Genomic DNA, 19,679 nt, shown 5'->3' on the forward strand with positions numbered 1-19,679 from the left:
CTTGAGGGGAAAGCTGTAACTCTGTGAGACGATTTCACAGAACACAAAGAAGTTTCTCAGAAAGCTTCTTTCTCTTTGTTATCGGAGGATATTTCCTTAGGCCCTATAGTCTTCAAAGGGATCCGAAATATCTGTTCTCAGATTCCACAGAAATAAGGCGAGCAAAGAGATCCACGAAATACAGATGTAACTCTGTGAGATGAATTAACAGAACACTAAGCAGTTTCTCAGAAAGCTTCTTTCCAGATTTCATCTGAGGATACTTCCTTTTTCACCATAGCCCTCTATGGGCTTCCGAATATCACTTTGCCAATTCCACAAGAACTCTCTTAGCAAAAGGCTTCTTGAGGGGAAAGCTGTAACTCTGTGAGATGATTTCACAGAACACAAAGAAGTTTCTCAAAAAGCTTCTTTCTCTTTGTTATCGGAGGATATTTCCTTTGGCCCTATAGTCTTCAAAGGGATCCGAAATATCTGTTCTCAGATTCCACAGAAATAAGGCTAGCAAAGAGATCCACGAAATACAGATGTAACTCTGTGAGATGAATTAACAGTACACTAAGCAGTTTCTCAGAAAGCTTCTTTCCAGATTTCATCTGAGGATATTTCCTTTTTCACCATAGCCCTCTAAGGGCTTCCAAATATCACTTTGCCAATTCCACAAGAACTGCCTTAGCGAAAGGCTTCTTGAGGGGAAAGCTGTAACTCTGTGAGATGATTTCACAGAACACAAAGAAGTTTCTCAGAAAGCTTCTTTCTCTTTGTTATCGGAGGATATTTCCTTTGGCCCTATAGTCTTCAAAGGGATCCGAAATATCTGTTCTCAGATTCCACAGAAATAAGGCTAGCAAAGAGATCCACGAAATACAGATGTAACTCCGTGAGATGAATTAACAGAACACTAAGCAGTTTCTCAGAAAGCTTCTTTCCAGATTTCATCTGAGGATATTTCCTTTTTCACCATAGCCCTCTATGGGCTTCCGAATATCACTTTGCCAATTCCACAAGAACTGCCTTAGCGAAAGGCTTCTTGAGGGGAAAGCTGTAACTCTGTGAGATGATTTCACAGAACACAAAGAAGTTTCTCAGAAAGCTTCTTTCTCTTTGTTATCGGAGGATATTTCCTTTGGCCCTATAGTCTTCAAAGGGATCCGAAATATCTGTTCTCAGATTCCACAGAAATAAGGCTAGCAAAGAGATCCACGAAATACAGATGTAACTCCGTGAGATGAATTAACAGAACACTAAGCAGTTTCTCAGAAAGCTTCTTTCCAGATTTCATCTGAGGATATTTCCTTTTTCACCATAGCCCTCTATGGGCTTCCGAATATCACTTTGCCAATTCCACAAGAACTCTCTAAGCGAAAGGCTTCTTGAGGGGAAAGCTGTAACTCTGTGAGTTGATTTCACAGAACACAAAGAAGTTTCTCAGAAAGCTTCTTTCTCTTTGTTATCGGAGGATATTTCCTTTGGCCCTATAGTCTTCAAACGATCCGAAATATCTGTTCTCAGATTTCACAGAAATAAGGCTAGCAAAGAGATCCACGAAATAGAGATGTAACTCTGTGAGATGAATTAACAGAACACTAAGCAGTTTCTCAAAAAGCTTCTTTCCAGATTTCATCTGAGGATATTTCCTTTTTCACCATAGCCCTCTATGGGCTCCGAAATATCACTTTGCCAATTCCACAAGAACTGTCTTAGTTAAAGGCTTCTTAAGGGGAAAGCTGTAACTCTGTGAGATGATTTCACAGAACATAAGGAAGTTTCTCAGAAAGCTTCTTTCTCTTTGTTATCGGAGGATATTTCCTTTGGCCCTATAGTCTTCAAAGTGATCCGAAATATCTGTTCTCAGATTCCACAGAAATAAGGCTAGCAAAGAGATCCACGAAATACAGATGTAACTCGGTGAGATGAATTAACAGAACACTAAGCAGTTTCTCAGAAAGCTTCTTTCCAGATTTCATCTGAGGATATTTCCTTTTTCACCATAGCCCTCTATGGGCTTCCAAATATCACTTTGCCAATTCCGCAAGAACTGTCTTAGCGAAAGGCTTCTTGAGGGGAAAGCTATAACTCTGTGAGATGATTTCACAGAACACAAAGAAGTTTCTCAGAGAGCTTCCTTCTCTTTAATATCGGAGGATAATTCCTTTGGCTCTATAGTCTTCAAAGGGATCCGAAATATCTGTTCTCAGAATCCACAGAAATAAGGCTAGCAAAGAGATCCACGAAATACAGATGTAACTCTGTGAGATGAATTAACAGAACACTAAGCAGTTTCTCAGAAAGCTTCTTTCCAGATTTCATCTGAGGATATTTCCTTTTTCACCATAGCCCTCTATGGGCTTCCAAATATCACTTTTCCAATTCCACAAGAACTGTCTTAGCGAAAGGCTTCTTGAAGGGAAAGCTGTAACTCTGTCAGATGATTTCACAGAACACAAAGAAGTTTCTCAGAAAGCTTCTTTCTCTTTGTGATCGGAGGATATTTCCTTTAGCCTTTTACTCTTCAAAGGGATCCGAAATATCTGTTCTCAGATGACACAGAAATAAGGCGAGCAAAGAGATCCACGAAATACAGATGTAACTCTGTGAGATGAATTAACAGAACACTAAGCAGTTTCTCAGAAAGCTTCTTTCCAGATTTGATCTCAGGATATTTCCTTTTTCAACATAGCCCTCTATGGGCTTCAAAATTTCACTCTGCCAATTCCACAAGAAGTGTCTTAGCGAAAGGCTTCTTGAGGGGAAAGCTGTAACTCTATGAGATGATTTTACAGAACGCAAAGAAGTTTCTCAGAAAGCTTCTTTCTCTTTGTTATCGGAGGATATTTCCTTTGGCCCTATAGTTTTCAAAGGGATCCGAAATATCTGTTCTCAGATTCCACAGAAATTGGGCTAGCAAAGAGATCCACGAAATACAGATGTAACTCTGTGAGATGAATTAACAGAACACTAAGCAGTTTCTCAGAAAGCTTTTTTCCAGATTTCATCTGAGGATATTTCCTTTTTCAACATAGCCCTCTATGAGCTTCAAAATGTCACGCTGCCAATTCCACAAGAACTGTCTTAGCGAAAGGCTTCTTGAGGGGAAAGCTGTAACTCTGTGAGATGATTTCACAGAACACAAAGAAGTTTCTCAGAAAGCTTCTTTCTCTTCGTTATCGGAGGATATTTCCTTTGGCCCTATAGTCTTCAAAGGGATACGAAACATCTGTTCTCAGATTCCACAGAAATAACGCTAGCAAAGAGATGCACGAAATACAGATGTAACTCTGTGAGATGAATTAACAGAACACTAAGCAGTTTCTCAGAAAGCTTCTTTCCAGATTTCATCTGAGGATATTTCCTTTTTCACCATAGCCCTCTATGGGCTTCCAAATGTCACTTTGCCAATTCCACAATAACTGTCTTAGCGAAAGGCTTCTTGAGGGGAAAACTGTAACTCTGTCAGATGATTTCACAGAACACAAAGAAGTTTCTCAGAAGGCTTCTTTCTCTTTGTTATCTGAGGATATTTCCTTTGGCCCTATAGTCTTCAAAGGGATCCGGAATATCTGTTCTCAGATTCCACAGAAATAAGGCTAGCAAAGAGATCCACGAAATACAGATGTAACTCTGTGAGATGAATTAACAGAACACTAAGCAGTTTCTCTGAAAGCTTCTTTCCAGATTTCTTCTGAGGATATTTCCTTTTTCAAAATAGCCCTCTATGGGCTTCCAAATATAACTTTGCCAATTCCGCAAGAACTGTCTTAGCGAAAGGCTTCTTGAGGGGAAAGCTGTAACTCAGTGAGATGATTTCACAGAACACAAAGAAGTTTCTCAGAAAGCTGCTTTCTCTTTGTTATCGGAGGATATTTCCTTTGGCCCTATAGTCTTCAAAGGGATCCGAAATATCTGTTCTCAGATTCCACAGAAATAAGGTTAGCAAAGAGATCCACGAAATACAGATGTAACTCTGTGAGATGGATTAACAGAACACTAATCGGTTTCTCAGAAAACTTCTTTCCAGATTTCATCTGAGGATATTTCCTTTTTCACCATAGCCCTCTATGGGCTTCCAAATATCACTTTGCCAATTCCACAAGAACTGTCTTAGCGAAAGGCTTCTTGAGGGGAAAGCTGTAACTCTGTGAGATGATTTCACAGAACACAAAGAAGTTTCTCAGAGAGCTTCTTTCTCTTTGTTATCGGAGGATAATTCCTTTGGCTCTATAGTCTTCAAAGGGATCCGAAATATCTGTTCTCAGAATCCAGAGAAATAAGGCGAGCAAAGAGATCCACGAAATACAGATATAACTCTGTGAGATGAATTAACAGAACACTAAGCAGTTTCTCAGAAAGCTTCTTTCCAGATTTCATCTGAGGACATTTCCTTTTTCACCATAGCCCTCTATGGGCTTCCAAATATGACTTGGCCAATTCCACAAGAACTGTCTTAGCGAAAGGCTTCTTGAGGGGAAAGCTGTAACTCTGTGAGATGATTTCACAGAACACAAAGAAGTTTCTCAGAAAGCTTCTTTCTCTTTGTTATCGGAGGATATTTCCTTAGGCCCTATAGTCTTCAAAGGGATCCGAAATATCTGTTCTCAGATTCCACAGAAATAAGGCGAGCAAAGAGATCCACGAAATACAGATGTAACTCTGTGAGATGAATTAACAGAACACTAAGCAGTTTCTCAGAAAGCTTCTTTCCAGATTTCATCTGAGGATATTTCCTTTATCACCATAGCCTTCTATATGCTTCCAAATATCAGTTTGCCAATTCCACAAGAACTGTCTTAGCGAAAGGCTTCTTGAGTGGAAAACTGTAATTCTGTGAGATGATTTCACAGAACACAAAGAAGTTTCTCAGAAAGCTTCTTTCTCTTTGTTATCGGAGGATATTTCCTTTGGCCCTATAGTCTTCAAAGGGATCCGAAATATCTGTTCTAAGATTCCAGAGAAATAAGGCTAACAAAGATATTCACGAAATACAAATGTAACTGTGTGAGATGAATTAACAGAACACTAAGCAGTTTCTCAGAAAAGTTCTTTCCAGATTTCATCTGAGGATATTTCCTTTTTCACCAGAGCCCTCTATGGGCTTCCAAATATCACTTTGCCAATTCCACAAGAACTGTCTTAGCGAAAGTCTTCCTGAGGGGAAAGCTGTAACTCTGTGAGACGATTTCACAGAAAACAAAGAAGTTTCTCAGAAAGCTTCCTTCACTTTGTTATCGGAGGATATTTCCTTTGACCCTATAGTCTTCAAAGGGATCCGAAATATCTGTTCTTAGATTCCACAGAAATAAGGCTAGCAAGGAGATCCACGAAATACAGATGTAACTCTGTGAGATGAATTAACAGAACACTAAGCAGTTTCTCAGAAAGCTTCTTTCCAGATTTCATCTGAGGATATTTCCTTTTTCACCATAGCCTTCTAAGGGCTTCAAAATATCACTTTTCCAATTCCACAAGAACTCTCTTAGCGAAAGGTTTCTTTAGGGGAGAGCTGTAACTCTGTGAGATGATTTCACAGAACACAAAGAAGTTTCTCAGAAAGCTTCCTTCGAGATTTCACCTGAGGATATTTCCTTTTTCACCATAGCCCTCTATGGGCTTCCAAATATCACTTTGCCAATTCCACAAGATCTGTCTTAGCGAAAGGCTTCTTGAGGGGAAAACTGTAACTCTGTGAGATGATTTCACAGAACACAAAGAAGTTTGTCAGAAAGCTTCTTTCTCTTTGTTATCGGAGGATATTTCCTTTGACCCTATAGTCTTCAAAGGGATCCGAAATATCTGTTCTCAGATTCCACAGAAATAAGGCGAGCAAAGAGATCCACGAAATAGAGATGTAACTCTGTGAGATGAATTAACAGAACACTAAGGAGTTTCTCAGAAAACTTCTTTCCAGAATTCATCTGAGGATATTTCCTTTTTCACCATAGCCCTGTATGGGCTTCCAAATATAACTTTGCCAATTCCACAAGAACTGTCTTAGCGAAAGGCTTCTTGAGGGGAAAGCTGTAACTCTGTGATATGATTTCACAGAACACAAAGAAGTTTCTCAAAAAGCTTCTTTCTCTTTGTTATCTGAGGATATTTCCTTTGGCCCTATAGTCTTCAAAGGGATCCGAAATATCTGTTCACAGATTCCACAGAAATAAGGCGAGCAAAGGGATCCACGAAATACAAATGTATCTCTGTGAGATGAATTAACAGAACACTAAGCAGTTTCTCAGAAAGCTTCTTTCCAGATTTCATCTGAGGATATTTCCTTTTTCACCATAGCCCTCTATGGGCTTCCAAATATCACTTTGCCAATTCCACAAGAACTGTCTTAGCGAAAGGCTTCTTGAAGGCAGAGCTGTAACTCTGTGAGATGATTTCACAGAACACAAAGAAGTATCTCAAAAAGCTTCTTTCTCTTTGTTATCCGAGGATATTTCCTTTGGCCCTATAGTCTTCAAAGGGATCCGAAATATCTGTTCTTAGATTCCACAGAAATAAGGCTAGCAAGGAGATCCACGAAATACAGATGTAACTCTGTGAGATGAATTAACAGAACACTAAGCAGTTTCTCAGAAAGCTTCTTTCCAGATTTCATCTGAGGATATTTCCTTTTTCACCATAGCCCTCTAAGGGCTTCAAAATATCACTTTTCCAATTCCACAAGAACTGTCTTATCGAAAGGTTTCTTTAGGGTAGAGCTGTAACTCTGTGAGATGATTTCACAGAACACAAAGAAGTTTCTCAGAAAGCTTCTTTCCAGATTTCATCTGAGGATATTTCCTTTTTCACCATAGCCCTCTATGGGCTTCCAAATATCACTTTGCCAATTCCACAAGAACTGTCTTAGCGAAAGGCTTCTTGAGGGGAAAGTTGTAACTCTGTGAGATGATTTCACGGAACACAAAGAAGTTTCTCAGAAAGCTTCTTTCTCTTTGTTATCGGAGGATATTTCCTTTGGCCCTATAGTCTTCAAAGGGATCCGAAATATCTGTTCTCAGATTCCACAGAAATAAGGCTAGCAAAGAGATCCACGAAATACAGATGTAACTCTGTGAGATGAATTAACAGAACACTAAGGAGTTTCTCAGAAAGCTTCTTTCCAGATTTCATCTGAGGATATTTCCTTTTTCACCATAGCCCTCTATGGGCTTCCAAATATAACTTTGCCAATTCCACAAGAAATGTCTTAGCGAAAGGCTTCTTGAGGGGAAAGCTGTAACTCTGTGAGATGATTTCACAGAACACAAAGAAGTTTCTCAGAAAGCTTCTTTCTCTTTGTTATCGGAGGATATTTCCTTTGGCCCTATAGTCTTCAAAGGGATCCGAAATATCTGTTCTCAGATTCCACAGATATAAGGCTAGCAAAGAGATTCACAAAATACAGATGTAACTCTGTGAGATGAATTAACAAAACACTAAGCCGTTTCTCAGAAAGCTTCTTTACAGATTTCATCTGAAGATATTTCCTTTTTCACCATAGCCCTCTATGGGCTTCCAAATACACTTTGCCAATTCCACAAGAACTGTCTTAGCAAAAGGCTTCTTGAGGGGAAAGCTGTAACTCTGTGAGATGATTTCACAGAACACAAAGAAGTTTCTCAGAAAGCTTCTTTCTCTTTGTTATCGGAGGATAATTCCTTTGGCCCTATAGTCTTCAAAGGGATCCGGAATATCTGTTCTCAGATTCCACAGAAATAAGGCTAGCAAAGAAATCCACGAAATATAGATGTAACTCTGTGAGATGAATTAGCAGAACACTAAGCAGTTTCTCAGAAAGCTTCTTTCCAGATTTCATCTGAGGATATTTCCTTTTTCACCATAGCCCTCTATGGGCTTCCAAATATCACATTGCCAATACCACAAGAACTGTCTTAGCGAAAGGCTTCTTGAGGGGAAAGCTGTAACTCTGTGAGTTGATTTCACAGAACACAAAGAAGTTTCTCATGAAGCTTCTTTCTCTTTGTTATCGGAGGATATTTCCTTTGGCCCTTTAGTCTTCAAAGGGATCCGAAATATCTGTTCTAAGATTCCAGAGAAATAAGGCTAGCAAGGAGATCCACGAAATACAGATGTAACTCTGTGAGATGAGTTAACAGAACACTAAGCACTTTCTCAGAAAAGTTCTTTCCAGATTTCATCTGAGGATATTTCCTTTTTCACCATAGCCCTCTATGGGCTTCCAAATATCACTTTGCCAATTCCAGAAGAACTGTCTTGGCGAAAGGCTTCTTGAGGGGAAAGCTGTAACTCTGTGAGATGATTTCACAGAACACAAAGAAGTTTCTCAGAAAGCTTCTTTCTCTTTCTTATCGGAGGATATTTCCTTTGGCCCTATAGTCTTCAAAGGGATCCGAAATATCTGTTCTAAGATTCCAGAGAAATAAGGCGAGCAAAGAGATCCACGAAATACAGATGTAACTCTGTGAGATGAATTAACAGAACACTAAGCAGTTTCTCAGAAAGCTTCTTTCCAGATTTCATCTGAGGATACTTCCTTTTTCACCATAGCCCTCTATGGGCTTCCGAATATCACTTTGCCAATTCCACAAGAACTCTCTTAGCAAAAGGCTTCTTGAGGGGAAAGCTGTAACTCTGTGAGATGATTTCACAGAACACAAAGAAGTTTCTCAAAAAGCTTCTTTCTCTTTGTTATCGGAGGATATTTCCTTTGGCCCTATAGTCTTCAAAGGGATCCGAAATATCTGTTCTCAGATTCCACAGAAATAAGGCTAGCAAAGAGATCCACGAAATACAGATGTAACTCTGTGAGATGAATTAACAGTACACTAAGCAGTTTCTCAGAAAGCTTCTTTCCAGATTTCATCTGAGGATATTTCCTTTTTCACCATAGCCCTCTAAGGGCTTCCAAATATCACTTTGCCAATTCCACAAGAACTGCCTTAGCGAAAGGCTTCTTGAGGGGAAAGCTGTAACTCTGTGAGATGATTTCACAGAACACAAAGAAGTTTCTCAGAAAGCTTCTTTCTCTTTGTTATCGGAGGATATTTCCTTTGGCCCTATAGTCTTCAAAGGGATCCGAAATATCTGTTCTCAGATTCCACAGAAATAAGGCTAGCAAAGAGATCCACGAAATACAGATGTAACTCCGTGAGATGAATTAACAGAACACTAAGCAGTTTCTCAGAAAGCTTCTTTCCAGATTTCATCTGAGGATATTTCCTTTTTCACCATAGCCCTCTATGGGCTTCCGAATATCACTTTGCCAATTCCACAAGAACTGCCTTAGCGAAAGGCTTCTTGAGGGGAAAGCTGTAACTCTGTGAGATGATTTCACAGAACACAAAGAAGTTTCTCAGAAAGCTTCTTTCTCTTTGTTATCGGAGGATATTTCCTTTGGCCCTATAGTCTTCAAAGGGATCCGAAATATCTGTTCTCAGATTCCACAGAAATAAGGCTAGCAAAGAGATCCACGAAATACAGATGTAACTCCGTGAGATGAATTAACAGAACACTAAGCAGTTTCTCAGAAAGCTTCTTTCCAGATTTCATCTGAGGATATTTCCTTTTTCACCATAGCCCTCTATGGGCTTCCGAATATCACTTTGCCAATTCCACAAGAACTCTCTAAGCGAAAGGCTTCTTGAGGGGAAAGCTGTAACTCTGTGAGTTGATTTCACAGAACACAAAGAAGTTTCTCAGAAAGCTTCTTTCTCTTTGTTATCGGAGGATATTTCCTTTGGCCCTATAGTCTTCAAACGATCCGAAATATCTGTTCTCAGATTTCACAGAAATAAGGCTAGCAAAGAGATCCACGAAATAGAGATGTAACTCTGTGAGATGAATTAACAGAACACTAAGCAGTTTCTCAAAAAGCTTCTTTCCAGATTTCATCTGAGGATATTTCCTTTTTCACCATAGCCCTCTATGGGCTCCGAAATATCACTTTGCCAATTCCACAAGAACTGTCTTAGTTAAAGGCTTCTTAAGGGGAAAGCTGTAACTCTGTGAGATGATTTCACAGAACATAAGGAAGTTTCTCAGAAAGCTTCTTTCTCTTTGTTATCGGAGGATATTTCCTTTGGCCCTATAGTCTTCAAAGTGATCCGAAATATCTGTTCTCAGATTCCACAGAAATAAGGCTAGCAAAGAGATCCACGAAATACAGATGTAACTCGGTGAGATGAATTAACAGAACACTAAGCAGTTTCTCAGAAAGCTTCTTTCCAGATTTCATCTGAGGATATTTCCTTTTTCACCATAGCCCTCTATGGGCTTCCAAATATCACTTTGCCAATTCCGCAAGAACTGTCTTAGCGAAAGGCTTCTTGAGGGGAAAGCTATAACTCTGTGAGATGATTTCACAGAACACAAAGAAGTTTCTCAGAGAGCTTCCTTCTCTTTAATATCGGAGGATAATTCCTTTGGCTCTATAGTCTTCAAAGGGATCCGAAATATCTGTTCTCAGAATCCACAGAAATAAGGCTAGCAAAGAGATCCACGAAATACAGATGTAACTCTGTGAGATGAATTAACAGAACACTAAGCAGTTTCTCAGAAAGCTTCTTTCCAGATTTCATCTGAGGATATTTCCTTTTTCACCATAGCCCTCTATGGGCTTCCAAATATCACTTTTCCAATTCCACAAGAACTGTCTTAGCGAAAGGCTTCTTGAAGGGAAAGCTGTAACTCTGTCAGATGATTTCACAGAACACAAAGAAGTTTCTCAGAAAGCTTCTTTCTCTTTGTGATCGGAGGATATTTCCTTTAGCCTTTTACTCTTCAAAGGGATCCGAAATATCTGTTCTCAGATGACACAGAAATAAGGCGAGCAAAGAGATCCACGAAATACAGATGTAACTCTGTGAGATGAATTAACAGAACACTAAGCAGTTTCTCAGAAAGCTTCTTTCCAGATTTGATCTCAGGATATTTCCTTTTTCAACATAGCCCTCTATGGGCTTCAAAATTTCACTCTGCCAATTCCACAAGAAGTGTCTTAGCGAAAGGCTTCTTGAGGGGAAAGCTGTAACTCTGTGAGATGATTTCACAGAACGCAAAGAAGTTTCTCAGAAAGCTTCTTTCTCTTTTTTATCGGAGGATATTTCCTTTGGCCCTATAGTCTTCAAAGGGATCCGAAATATCTGTTCTCAGATTCCACAGAAATAAGGCTAGCTAAGAGATCCACGAAATACAGATGTAACTCTGTGAGATGAATTAACAGAACACTAAGCAGTTTCTCAGAAAGCTTCTTTCCAGATTTCATCTGAGGATATTTCCTTTTTCACCATAGACCTCTATGGGCTTCCAAATGTCACTTTGCCAATTCCACAATAACTGTCTTAGCGAAAAGCTTCTTGAGGGGAAAGCTGTAACTCTATGAGATGATTTTACAGAACGCAAAGAAGTTTCTCAGAAAGCTTCTTTCTCTTTCTTATCGGAGGATATTTCCTTTGGCCCTATAGTTTTCAAAGGGATCCGAAATATCTGTTCTCAGATTCCACAGAAATTGGGCTAGCAAACAGATCCACGAAATACAGATGTAACTCTGTGAGATGAATTAACAGAACACTAAGCAGTTTCTCAGAAAGCTTTTTTCCAGATTTCATCTGAGGATATTTCCTTTTTCAACATAGCCCTCTATGAGCTTCAAAATGTCACGCTGCCAATTCCACAAGAACTGTCTTAGCGAAAGGCTTCTTGAGGGGAAAGCTGTAACTCTGTGAGATGATTTCACAGAACACAAAGAAGTTTCTCAGAAAGCTTCTTTCTCTTCGTTATCGGAGGATATTTCCTTTGGCCCTATAGTCTTCAAAGGGATACGAAACATCTGTTCTCAGATTCCACAGAAATAACGCTAGCAAAGAGATGCACGAAATACAGATGTAACTCTGTGAGATGAATTAACAGAACACTAAGCAGTTTCTCAGAAAGCTTCTTTCCAGATTTCATCTGAGGATATTTCCTTTTTCACCATAGCCCTCTATGGGCTTCCAAATGTCACTTTGCCAATTCCACAATAACTGTCTTAGCGAAAGGCTTCTTGAGGGGAAAACTGTAACTCTATGAGATGATTTCACAGAACGCAAAGAAGTTTCTCAGAAAGCTTCTTTCTCTTTGTTATAGGAGGATATTTCCTTTGGCCCTATAGTCTTCAAAGGGATCCGAAATATCTGTTCTCAGATTCCACAGAAATAAGGCTAGCAAAGAGATCCACGAAATACAGATGTAACTCCTTGAGATGAATTAACAGAACACTGAGCAGTTTCTCAGAAAGCTTCTTTCCAGATTTCATCTGAGGATATTTCCTTTTTCACCATAGCCCTCTATGGTCTTCCAAATATCACTTTGCCAATTCCACAAGAACTGTCTTAGTGAAAGGCTTCTTGAGGGGAAAGCTGTAACTCTGTCAGATGATTTCACAGAACACAAAGAAGTTTCTCAGAAGGCTTCTTTCTCTTTGTTATCTGAGGATATTTCCTTTGGCCCTATAGTCTTCAAAGGGATCCGGAATATCTGTTCTCAGATTCCACAGAAATAAGGCTAGCAAAGAGATCCACGAAATACAGATGTAACTCTGTGAGATGAATTAACAGAACACTAAGCAGTTTCTCTGAAAGCTTCTTTCCAGATTTCTTCTGAGGATATTTCCTTTTTCAAAATAGCCCTCTATGGGCTTCCAAATATAACTTTGCCAATTCCGCAAGAACTGTCTTAGCGAAAGGCTTCTTGAGGGGAAAGCTGTAACTCAGTGAGATGATTTCACAGAACACAAAGAAGTTTCTCAGAAAGCTGCTTTCTCTTTGTTATCGGAGGATATTTCCTTTGGCCCTATAGTCTTCAAAGGGATCCGAAATATCTGTTCTCAGATTCCACAGAAATAAGGTTAGCAAAGAGATCCACGAAATACAGATGTAACTCTGTGAGATGGATTAACAGAACACTAATCGGTTTCTCAGAAAACTTCTTTCCAGATTTCATCTGAGGATATTTCCTTTTTCACCATAGCCCTCTATGGGCTTCCAAATATCACTTTGCCAATTCCACAAGAACTGTCTTAGCGAAAGGCTTCTTGAGGGGAAAGCTGTAACTCTGTGTGATGATTTCACAGAACACAAAGAAGTTTCTCAGAAAGCTTCTTTCTCTTTCTTATCGGGGGATATTTCCTTTGGCCCTATAGTCTTAAAAGGGATCCGAAATATCTGTTCTCAGATTCCACAGAAATAAGGCGAGCAAAGAGATCCACGAAATACAAATGTAACTCTGTGAGATGAATTAACAGAACACTAAGCAGTTTCTCAGAAAGCTTCTTTCCAGATTTCATCTGAGGATATTTCCTTTTTCACCATAGCCTTCTATATGCTTCCAAATATCAGTTTGCCAATTCCACAAGAACTGTCTTAGCGAAAGGCTTCTTGAGTGGAAAACTGTAATTCTGTGAGATGATTTCACAGAACACAAAGAAGTTTCTCAGAAAGCTTCTTTCTCTTTGTTATCGGAGGATATTTCCTTTGGCCCTATAGTCTTCAAAGCGATCCGAAATATCTGTTCTAAGATTCCAGAGAAATAAGGCTAACAAAGAGATTCACGAAATACAAATGTAACTCTGTGAGATGAATTAACAGAACACTAAGCAGTTTCTCAGAAAATTTCTTTCCAGATTTCATCTGAGGATATTTCCTTTTTCACCAGAGCCCTCTATGGGCTTCCAAATATCACTTTGCCAATTCCACAAGAACTGTCTTAGCGAAAGTCTTCCTGAGGGGAAAGCTGTAACTCTGTGAGACGATTTCACAGAAAACAAAGAAGTTTCTCAGAAAGCTTCCTTCACTTTGTTATCGGAGGATATTTCCTTTGTCCCTATAGTCTTCAAAGGGATCTGAAATATCTTTTCTCAGATTCCACAGAAATAAGGCTAGCAAAGAGATCCACGAAATACAGATGTAACTCTGTGAGATGAATTAACAGAACACTAAGCAGTTTCTCAGAAAACTTCTTTCCAGATTTCATCTGAGGATATTTCCTTTTTCACCATAGCCCTCTATGGGCCTCCAAATATCACTTTGCCAATTCCACAAGAACTGTCTTAGCGAAAGGCTTCTTGAGGGCAAAGCTGTAACTCTGTGAGATGATTTCACAGAACACAAAGAAGTTTCTCAGAAAGCTTCTTTCTCTTAGTTATCGGAGGATATTTCCTTTGACCCTATAGTCTTCAAAGGGATCCGAAATATCTGTTCTTAGATTCCACAGAAATAAGGCTAGCAAGGAGATCCACGAAATACAGATGTAACTCTGTGAGATAAATTAACAGAACACTAAGCAGTTTCTCAGAAAGCTTCTTTCCAGATTTCATCTGAGGATATTTCCTTTTTCACCATAGCCTTCTAAGGGCTTCAAAATATCACTTTTCCAATTCCACAAGAACTCCCTTATCGAAAGGTTTCTTTAGGGGAGAGCTGTAACTCTGTGAGATGATTTCACAGAACACAAAGAAGTTTCTCAGAAAGCTTCCTTCGAGATTTCATCTGAGGATATTTCCTTTTTCACCATAGCCCTCTATGGGCTTCCAAATATCACTTTGCCAATTCCACAAGATCTGTCTTAGCGAAAGGCTTCTTGAGGGGAAAACTGTAACTCTGTGAGATGATTTCACAGAACACAAAGAAGTTTGTCAGAAAGCTTCTTTCTCTTTGTTATCGGAGGATATTTCCTTTGACCCTATAGTCTTCAAAGGGATCCGAAATATCTGTTCTCAGATTCCACAGAAATAAGGCGAGCAAAGAGATCCACGAAATAGAGATGTAACTCTGTGAGATGAATTAACAGAACACTAAGGAGTTTCTCAGAAAACTTCTTTCCAGAATTCATCTGAGGATATTTCCTTTTTCACCATATCCCTGTATGGGCTTCCAAATATAACTTTGCCAATTCCACAAGAACTGTCTTAGCGAAAGGCTTCTTGAGGGGAAAGCTGTAACTCTGTGATATGATTTCACAGAACACAAAGAAGTTTCTCAAAAAGCTTCTTTCTCTTTGTTATCTGAGGATATTTCCTTTGGCCCTATAGTCTTCAAAGGGATCCGAAATATCTGTTCACAGATTCCACAGAAATAAGGCGAGCAAAGGGATCCACGAAAACAAATGTATCTCTGTGAGATGAATTAACAGAACACTAAGCAGTTTCTCAGAAAGCTTCTTTCCAGATTTCATCTGAGGATATTTCCTTTTTCACCATAGCCCTCTATGGGCTTCCAAATATCACTTTGCCAATTCCACAAGAACTGTCTTAGCGAAAGGCTTCTTGAAGGCAGAGCTGTAACTCTGTGAGATGATTTCACAGAACACAAAGAAGTTTCTCAAAAAGCTTCTTTCTCTTTGTTATCCGAGGATATTTCCTTTGGCCCTATAGTCTTCAAAGGGATCCGAAATATCTGTTCTTAGATTCCACAGAAATAAGGCTAGCAAGGAGATCCACGAAATACAGATGTAACTCTGTGAGATGAATTAACAGAACACTAAGCAGTTTCTCAGAAAGCTTCTTTCCAGATTTCATCTGAGGATATTTCCTTTTTCACCATAGCCATCTAAGGGCTTCAAAATATCACTTTTCCTATTCCACAACAACTGACTTAGCGAAAGGTTTCTTTAGGGGAGAGCTGTAACTCTGTGAGATGATTTCACAGAACACAAAGAAGTTTCTCAGAAAGCTTCTTTCCAGATTTCATCTGAGCATATTTCCTTTTTCACCATAGCCCTCTATGGGCTTCCAAATATCACTTTGCCATTTCGACAAGAACTGTCTTAGCGAAAGGCTTCTTGAGAAGAAAGCTGTAACTCTGTGAGATGATTTCACAGAACACAAAGAAGTTTCTCAGAAAGCTTCTTTCTCTTTGTTATCGGAGGATATTTCCTTTGGCCATATAGTCTTCAAAGGGATCCGAAATATCTGTTCTCAGATTCCACAGAAATAAGGCTAGCAAAGAGATCCACGAAATACAGATGTAACTCTGTGAGATGAATTAACAGAACACTAAGGAGTTTCTCAGAAAGCTTCTTTCCAGATTTCATCTGAGGATATTTCCTTTTTCACCATAGCCCTCTATGGGCTTCCAAATATCACTTTGCCAATTCAACAAGAACTGTCTTAGCGAAAGGCTTCTTGAGGGGAAAGCTGTAACTCTGTGAGACGATTTCACAGAACACAAAGAAGTTTCTCAGAAAGCTTCTTTCTCTTTGTTATCGGAGGATATTTCCTTTGGCCCTATAGTCTTCAAAGGGATCCGAAATATCTGTTCTCAGATTCCACAGATATAAGGCTAGCAAAGAGATTCACAAAATACAGATGTAACTCTGTGAGATGAATTAACAGAACACTAAGCCGTTTCTCAGAAAGCTTCTTTACAGATTTCATCTGAGGATATTTCCTTTTTCACCATAGCCCTCTATGGGCTTCCAAATACACTTTGCCAATTACACAAGAACTGTCTTAGCTAAAGGCTTCTTGAGGGGAAAGCTGTAACTCTGTGAGATGATTTCACAGAACACAAAGAATTTTCTCAGAAAGCTTCTTTCTCTTTGTTATCGGAGGATATTACCTTTGGCCCTATAGTCTTCAACGGGATCCGGAATATCTGTTCTCAGATTCCACAGAAATAAGGCTATCAAAGAAATCCACGAAATACAGATGTAACTCTGTGAGATGAATTAGCAGAACACTAAGCAGTTTCTCAGAAAGCTTCTTTCCAGATTTCATCTGAGGATATTTCCTTTTTCACCATAGCCTTCTATGGGCTTCCAAATATCACTTTGCCAATACCACAAGAACTGTCTTAGCGAAAGGCTTCTTGAGGGGAAAGCTGTAACTCTGAGAGATGATTTCACAGAACACAAAGAAGTTTCTCATGAAATTTCTTTCTCTTTGTTATCGGAGGATATTTCCTTTGGCCCTATAGTCTTCAAAGGGATCCGAAATATCTGTTCTCAGATTCCACAGAAATAAGGCTAGCAAAGAGATCCACGAAATACAGATGTAACTCGGTGAGATGAGTTAACAGAACACTAAGCAGTTTCTCAGAAAGCTTCTTTCCAGATTTCATCTGAGGATATTTCCTTTTTCACCATAGCCATCTAAGGGCTTCAAAATATCACTTTTCCTATTCCACAACAACTGACTTAGCGAAAGGTTTCTTTAGGGGAGAGCTGTAACTCTGTGAGATGATTTCACAGAACACAAAGAAGTTTCTCAGAAAGCTTCTTTCCAGATTTCATCTGAGCATATTTCCTTTTTCACCATAGCCCTCTATGGGCTTCCAAATATCACTTTGCCATTTCGACAAGAACTGTCTTAGCGAAAGGCTTCTTGAGAAGAAAGCTGTAACTCTGTGAGATGATTTCACAGAACACAAAGAAGTTTCTCAGAAAGCTTCTTTCTCTTTGGTATCGGAGGATATTTCCTTTGGCCATATAGTCTTCAAAGGGATCCGAAATATCTGTTCTCAGATTCCACAGAAATAAGGCTAGCAAAGAGATCCACGAAATACAGATGTAACTCTGTGAGATGAATTAACAGAACACTAAGGAGTTTCTCAGAAAGCTTCTTTCCAGATTTCATCTGAGGATATTTCCTTTTTCACCATAGCCCTCTATGGGCTTCCAAATATCACTTTGCCAATTCAACAAGAACTGTCTTAGCGAAAGGCTTCTTGAGGGGAAAGCTGTAACTCTGTGAGACGATTTCACAGAACACAAAGAAGTTTCTCAGAAAGCTTCTTTCTCTTTGTTATCGGAGGATATTTCCTTTGGCCCTATAGTCTTCAAAGGGATCCGAAATATCTGTTCTCAGATTCCACAGATATAAGGCTAGCAAAGAGATTCACAAAATACAGATGTAACTCTGTGAGATGAATTAACAGAACACTAAGCCGTTTCTCAGAAAGCTTCTTTACAGATTTCATCTGAGGATATTTCCTTTTTCACCATAGCCCTCTATGGGCTTCCAAATACACTTTGCCAATTACACAAGAACTGTCTTAGCTAAAGGCTTCTTGAGGGGAAAGCTGTAACTCTGTGAGATGATTTCACAGAACACAAAGAATTTTCTCAGAAAGCTTCTTTCTCTTTGTTATCGGAGGATATTACCTTTGGCCCTATAGTCTTCAACGGGATCCGGAATATCTGTTCTCAGATTCCACAGAAATAAGGCTATCAAAGAAATCCACGAAATACAGATGTAACTCTGTGAGATGAATTAGCAGAACACTAAGCAGTTTCTCAGAAAGCTTCTTTCCAGATTTCATCTGAGGATATTTCCTTTTTCACCATAGCCTTCTATGGGCTTCCAAATATCACTTTGCCAATACCACAAGAACTGTCTTAGCGAAAGGCTTCTTGAGCGGAAAGCTGTAACTCTGTGAGATGATTTCACAGAACACAAAGAAGTTTCTCATGAAATTTCTTTCTCTTTGTTATCGGAGGATATTTCCTTTGGCCCTATAGTCTTCAAAGGGATCCGAAATATCTGTTTTCAGATTCCACAGAAATAAGGCTAGCAAAGAGATCCACGAAATACAGATGTAACTCGGTGAGATGAGTTAACAGAACACTAAGCAGTTTCTCAGAAAAGTTCTTTCCAGATTTCATCTGAGGATATTTCCTATTTCACCATAGCCCTCTATGGGCTTCCAAATATCACTTTGCCAATTCCAGAAGAACTGTCTTAGCGAAAGGCTTCTTGAGGGGAAAGCTGTAACTCTGTGTGATGATTTCACAGAACACAAAGAAGTTTCTCAGAAAGCTTCTTTCTCTTTGTTATCGGAGGATATTTCCTTTGGCCCTATAGTCTTAAAAGGGATCCGAAATATCTGTTCTCAGATTCCACAGAAATAAGGCGAGCAAAGAGATCCACGAAATACAAATGTAACTCTGTGAGATGAATTAACAGAACACTAAGCAGTTTCTCAGAAAGCTTCTTTCCAGATTTCATCTGAGGATATTTCCTTTATCACCATAGCCTTCTATATGCTTCCAAATATCAGTTTGCCAATTCCACAAGAACTGTCTTAGCGAAAGGCTTCTTGAGTGGAAAACTGTAATTCTGTGAGATGATTTCACAGAACACAAAGAAGTTTCTCAGAAAGCTTCTTTCTCTTTGTTATCGGAGGATATTTCCTTTGGCCCTATAGTCTTCAAAGCGATCCGAAATATCTGTTCTAAGATTCCAGAGAAATAAGGCTAACAAAGATATTCACGAAATACAAATGTAACTGTGTGAGATGAATTAACAGAACACTAAGCAGTTTCTCAGAAAAGTTCTTTCCAGATTTCATCTGAGGATATTTCCTTTTTCACCAGAGCCCTCTATGGGCTTCCAAATATCACTTTGCCAATTCCACAAGAACTGTCTTAGCGAAAGTCTTCCTGAGGGGAAAGCTGTAACTCTGTGAGACGATTTCACAGAAAACAAAGAAGTTTCTCAGAAAGCTTCCTTCACTTTGTTATCGGAGGATATTTCCTTTGGCCCTATAGTCTTCAAAGGGATCTGAAATATCTGTTCTCAGATTCCACAGAAATAAGGCTAGCAAAGTGATCCACGAAATACAGATGTAACTCTGTGAGATGAATTAACAGAACACTAAGCAGTTTCTCAGAAAACTTCTTTCCAGATTTCATCTGAGGATATTTCCTTTTTCACCATAGCCCTCTATGGGCCTCCAAATATC

This window comes from Macaca nemestrina, chromosome 3, assembly GCF_043159975.1.
Source record: "Macaca nemestrina isolate mMacNem1 chromosome 3, mMacNem.hap1, whole genome shotgun sequence".
Taxonomy (NCBI): Eukaryota; Metazoa; Chordata; class Mammalia; order Primates; family Cercopithecidae; genus Macaca; species Macaca nemestrina.